The following is a 6,341-nucleotide window of genomic DNA, read 5'->3' as shown; positions in this document are numbered from 1 at the left end:
ATCTCATTTTTCCACTCATGAAAATACTCTCCATCAAGAACAGGCACTCTATGTCTAAGACTCCCCAAAGTAGACTCATCCATCTTCCTCCAATGGTGATTAAACCAAGGCAATGGAGACCAATGCTCTGATACCACTTGTAGGACCTTGAGAAGAGGTGTCTAGAGGGGGGGTGATTAGACACTAAGTACCAAAGTTGCAGTTTTTAGCCCTTTTAAAATTTGAGTGGAGTTTAGGCACAAGTTTAACATTCACAACATATAGCAAGCAAGCATGCAAAGAGTATATGAGCAGCAGAAAATAAAGCATGCAACTTGCAAGAATGTAAAGGGAAGGGATTGGAGGATTCAAACACAATTGGAGACACGGATGTTTTTGGCGTGGTTCCGATAGGTGGTGCTATCGTACATCCACGTTGACGGAGACTTCAACCCACGAAGGGTAACGGCTGCGCGAGTCCACGGAGGGCTCCACCCACGAAGGGTCCACGAAGAAGCAACCTTGTCTATCCCACCATGGCCGTCGCCCACGAAGGACTTGCCTCAGTAGCGGTAGATCTTCACGAAGTAGGCGATCTCCTTGCCCTTACAAACTCCTTGGTTCAACTCCACAATCTTGTCGGAGGCTCCCAAGTGACACCTAGCCAATCTAGGAGACACCACTCTCCAAGAAGTAACAAATGGTGCGTTGATGATGAACTCCTTGCTCTTGTGCTTCAAATGATAGTCTCCCCAACACTCAAGTCTCTCTCATAGGATTTGGATCTGGTGGAAAGATGATTTGAGTGGAAAGCAACTTCGGGAAGGCTAGAGATCAATATTCATATGGTAGGAATGGAATATCTTGGCCTCAACACATGAGTAGGTAGTTCTCTCTCAGAAATAGGATGTTGGAAGTGTAGGTTCAGTCTGATGGCTCTCTCCACGAATGAAGAGGAGATGGAGGGGTATATATAGCCTCCACACAAAATCTAACCCTTACACACAACTTGCCAAACTCGGTGGGACCGAATCGTTAAACTCGGTCAGACGGATTTAGCAAATAATGTGACTGTTAGGATTTGCGGTGGGACCGAAATGCAACTCGGTAGGACCGATATGGTTAGGGTTAGGGCATAACGTAATCTCGGTGAGACGATTACACAAACTCGGTAGGACCGATTTTGGTAATTAGCTAACCAGAGAGTTGGTCAGGCAAACTCGGTTGGACCGATTATCAAACTCGGTGGGACCGGTTTTAATAATAAGTTAACCAGAGAGTTTGCATTGTAATCTCGGTAGTACCGGTTGCTCAAACTCGGTGAGACCGATTTTGATAATGGACATACACAGAGAGATTACAATCCCATCTCGGCGAGACCGAGATCCCTATCGGTGAGACCGATTTGCCTAGGGTTTGTGGCAGTGGCTAAGACATCCAAACTCGGTGGCACCGGATAGAAAGAATCAGTGGGGCCGAGTTTGACTTTAGGTTTAGGACATATGTGTGGAAGTGGGAAAGTAGTTGAGGGTATTTGGAGCATATCACTAAGCACATGAAGCAAGAAGCTCATTAAGCAACACCTCATCCCTCCTTGATAGTATTGGCTTTTCCTATAGACTCAATGTGATCTTGGATCACTAAAATGTAAAATGAAGAGTCTTGAGCTTGAAGCTTGAGCCAATCCTTTGTCCTTAGCATCTTGAAGGAGTTCCCACATCCTTTAGTCCATGCCACTCCATTGTTGAACTTATCTGGAATGTACTAGATAAAAGTGTTAGTCCAACAAGAGATATGTTGACATTAATTACCAAAACCACCTAGGGAGCACTTGTGCTTTCAAAGACTCGGCAGTTGTTTCCCACGTGGAGGAGTACAAGGGTTTACTGGTTCGTCTTCCGTCCCCGGAGAATAACAGCAGGTGTGGGTGAGTAGAGATATGGCTAGGCAAGATATGGGAGTACGGTGGGGCGGTGAGGCCTGCGCAGCAACATAGCCGGCCCCGGGAGGAGGGAGCAGGCAGTCCCGCTAGCACTTGTTTGAGCAGCTGGAGTAGGAAGATAAGAGATTGAAGAAGCATGACAGTCGTTGGATGGACATCCAACAGTAACTGCTCTCATGTGTTGACTAAGTTGACAGGGCGTTGCGTGTGCGTCAACCTTTTTTTAGAAAAGCATACGCGTCACCTGTAGTAGGCGCACAAGTCAGCCTCGAATATGTGGAAAACAACATACAACCCATCTGCCATTATTTCTAATAATGTACAACCCATTTGCTAATTCTTAAGAATCTTTGTGGATCCCATCTTTTTTTGTTAGCATTACACCCCATATTGTGGCCACGGTTAAAAAGTGTATGAAATTTTGCATATTTCGGTGCGGTCAACTATTTTTAATCCTGAAATATCGATTCACATTCAAACTATTTTGAAAATTAATTTATATAAATATAAAATCCAAATAATTGTCCACGCATAAAAATCTATGTAATTTAAAATCTTGTAATGAAAAAAATATTGAAACTAATTTCCTGTTTCATGTGTTTTAAAATTGTACAGCCCATTTCTGGGCAAACCGAATGAAACTCTCCTCGTCTTGAAAGATTTGCAGCCCAGCAGGGCTGATAAAGCAAGTAGGCACTACTAGGAAAAAGGCTACTAGCAGCGTTGGTTTTTTGGTTAGTAGTACCACGGATCATCGCGCTACTACTATCGCGCTACAGCTAAAAGTTAGTAGTAGCGCGGGTTCCACCCGCGCTACTACTATAACTTAGTAGTAGCGCGGGTTCCACCCACGCTACTACTATTGGAAACCAGCGCTACTACTAACGAAATAGTAGTAGCGTGTCTAGAATACTAGGCGCTACTAGCATTCTAATACTAGTAGCGTACCATTTATTCCTAGGCTACTAGTAACTAATTAGGGATTAAAAAAATAAAAACAAAAAATGATGCATAAAATGCTGCAACACAGAAAATAGTCTAGGCAAGCAACTCAAATCCAACATTCAGATAGGATTTTGGAGCGTATTGTGAAGAACATTAATTGCAACTCAAATCATCAATAGTAACAACACTTATAGGACACCTTTCAAGGCTACATATATACTGGCACAATGTGACAGTTGTCCTCATGGCACAGAAAATGTGAAGTAATAGATCATACTATTCCAATGCAGCGATTGAAAATGTTAAGTGCAGGAACATGACAGTGGTCTTCGGTGCTTGTGATTACGATCATGGTCGTCACCGTCACTAGTTTCAAAGTTTTCAGTATCTGTAGCAATTAACCCTTTGTGCATCTCTTCATGATAACCAAATCCGCAGGAAAAAAGTCAACTTAGCATCTAGATTTTATCCATTGCCCAGAGTCCCTGAGCATGTTCAAGAAACACTAAATTAGAACATTACTAGTATAAATACATGAGGCATCAGGACAGAAAAGATGTCCAGTTAAATACATGGGGCATAAAAACCTACGATGATCGACAAAAAAGATATTCGGTTAAACTTAGGTCTCGCTGGGAAGGGCCCTATTAGATATGCACTGTAAGTACATAGATATTTCAGTTACAAAAGGATATTCAATTAAAAAGTCACAAATAACTCAATGAAAATCGGACTATATATTTAAGTTACAAAATATATTTCAGCTTAGGAATGCAGTGTATAAATCAGACTAGATAGATAACACTACCGAAGATAGAATCTGTCATGCATACAAAATACAGATGTGCATTCGAAAATATTTGGAGCTATGCATTATAGTTGCTATAAAAAGACACTATAAACCTATCTTCATTTCAAATTACTGTGATGTAAGATGCCGCCAAAAAATGCATCTCCATGTGGTAATTTAGATCTTTGTTGACACTATACATAGGTCAGAGAAAACACTAACATTCAAGCAAAAAACCTACAGAAATGTCCGAAGGGGAAGGAGTGGTGCATTCCTGCCAAGAGATCTAGCTGACCATGTCAATTTCAAGGTTTTCTTTTCCACATTTTGAGCCAATCATATGATTTGTATGTTGTTTGCAACATGTATATAAAGAGTCTGCTCGATTCCTCTATCAAGCCATATGTACAAAACTAGCATCAACTATACATGCCTTTCTCTGAGATGCAATGCCGCCACGTATTTACCTTTGCAATAATCAAAGATTCAGAACTCGAGCCCATTGTTCATCTGGATGGAGAACCATGGCCGCCCAAAACCGTGCAGCGGTGCGTCCACTCTCAACACCAGCCTCGAGCTCGTCGCGCCGCCATTCAGCTTCGATCTCCCAAGCTGCACACACGAACAAAAAAGGCAAACTAATTACGATCTACTCCCTCCATTTGGAATTCCTCGTCCAAAAAGTGAATTTATCTAGATGTATCTTAGTTGTAGATACATTCATTTTTTGTGACAAGTAATTCCGAACGGAGGGAGTACAAAGGTTGAACCACGAAGTAAAACATAGTTAACGCACCGATCAGTACATCCAAAATTAAGTTGTGCAATGTACTTCAACGATGAAAAACATGGCGGATCAATGGAGTACGGGGAAGCTACTGACCAACACGGAAGCGTAAACGGAGGGGGAGGCGGTGCGGGAGTAGCCGCACGCTGGCCTCCTCGCTGACCGAATGGACCAGCTTCGTCGACACCCCGGGCCGGCTCCCGCCGAACGTGGGGCAAATGCTGTCCATCACAAAAAGATCATGGCAACCAGGTTAAATAATCAGATCCACATTCCGGCATGATCAACTGCATTTCTTTTGTGAGTGCGTAGAAGTGGAATTGTTTACTGAGAGAAATGAACTTTTTTTTTAATTTTTTTCACACAGACCTGAGTTGCATTGCCAGCTGCAGCATGAGGCCGCACCGCCTCCAGGAGAGCACCTGGGCTAGCCCCAGCGACAGGGACCTGTCCGGCCACTGGACGGTCGGGGCGACGCTGCACCCGCTCCCGTTCTACAGAGCAATGGCTCAGATCATCTCTCGATTGGGTTTCTGTTGTGAACTTGTGATATGTGCAGAAAATGCAGATGATACGTTTTGAGGGATCAGGTAGGTGGGGTGCTGACCTTGTAGGAAAAGCTGAGTCGCTTCTCCCCGGGGAACTTTTCGTGGGCCTGGATGATGCTGCCACCGCCTAGAGGGAGGAAACCCCTCGCCGCGAACCCGTCGCCGGCCACGTATCTGAGCTGTCCGTTGGGGAATTGCATGTCCAGGAATGTCTGCTCAATTGTTTTCAAAAAGAAAGTTCAGGCAAAGACAATGTCGAAATTAACTGTTCATCATAACGAATTCAGGATTCAGGACAGAGAATTCAGAAGGCCGATCGAACACTCACGCAGGCAAAGGGGTTGAGGCAGATCATCGACATGAAGAAGCATCTCCGGCGAGCTGTCCAGTACGTCGGGCACACCGAGTGCACTCCATTCTGCTCACATATCAGATCTTACTCTTAGCTTCTTCTTTGTGCAGATAAGATATTAGATTCAGTGTGTTCGTCAGTTGTTTACCTTGCGCTCGAAGCCGTACCAGATGAGGTGGCGCTTGGAGAGGTGCATGGGGAAGAGCAGCGTTGTGTCGCGGAGGAAGAGCACGGGCCCGAGCTGCACTAGGAACAGCGGCGCCGCGCCGCCGTCACCGCCGCCTCTGCTGCCGCTGCCGCTGCTGGAGTGCGATGCCTCGGCGCGCCACAGGTCGCTGCGGGCCGCCATGGAGCAATCCACATTGTTTGTCCTGTTGTCGAACACCACCGACAGGACCATGCTCCCTGCGACCAAGCGAACCGCCCGGAGCCGCCCACCACCGGACGATCGCCACCAACGGCTCCTTCCTGCTTGCTCTGTGCGAGGTCGTCGTCGGGCGTCGCGCCGCCTCTGCCGGGGACGGCCATCCAGTGCGGCGAGCGCGCGGTGTGGGGCACACGGCGGGGGGCATGGGGGCGGACGGACGAAGGAGAGGAGGTGGAAGGGAGGCCGGCGGCGAGTGGGTTGGGAGAGGAGAGGAGGTTGGGGATCTGGATTGGGCTATGTGGTTTTTTTTGAGACAGACGGGGGGTGGGTGGTGTGGGACGGTTGGTGGGGTGGGAGGTGGTGGTGGGGTAGGAGTGTGGATCGGGCCGCGGGTGCACACGCTTACTAGTAGCGTGGGGTCTTACCTGCACTACTACTACTTATTTAGTAGTGGCGCCGGTTTTATACTCCTCGCTACTACTATGGCCTATCCCGGGGGCATTGTTGGAGACCATTTAGTAGCAGCGCGGGTTTATACCCCTCGCTACTACTATCAACTTAGTAGTAGCGCAATTTTTATACCCCTCGCTACTACTAATTAGCAGTAGCACCAATTTTTAAACCACGCTAC

At 46.3% G+C, this 6,341-nt stretch overlaps 1 pseudogene; it reads right to left on the bottom strand.

Moving 5' to 3' along the window:
- Positions 1 to 4,134: 4,134 nt before the first annotated feature.
- LOC119360482 lies at positions 4,135 to 5,871 on the bottom strand (annotated as a pseudogene).
- Positions 5,872 to 6,341: the final 470 nt, after the last annotated feature.

Source organism: Triticum dicoccoides, chromosome 2B (assembly GCF_002162155.2).
Source record: "Triticum dicoccoides isolate Atlit2015 ecotype Zavitan chromosome 2B, WEW_v2.0, whole genome shotgun sequence".
NCBI classification, from domain to species: domain Eukaryota; kingdom Viridiplantae; phylum Streptophyta; class Magnoliopsida; order Poales; family Poaceae; genus Triticum; species Triticum dicoccoides.
Note: the sequence above shows the minus strand (reverse complement) of the source record. Positions and strands in the feature narration are given on the sequence as shown.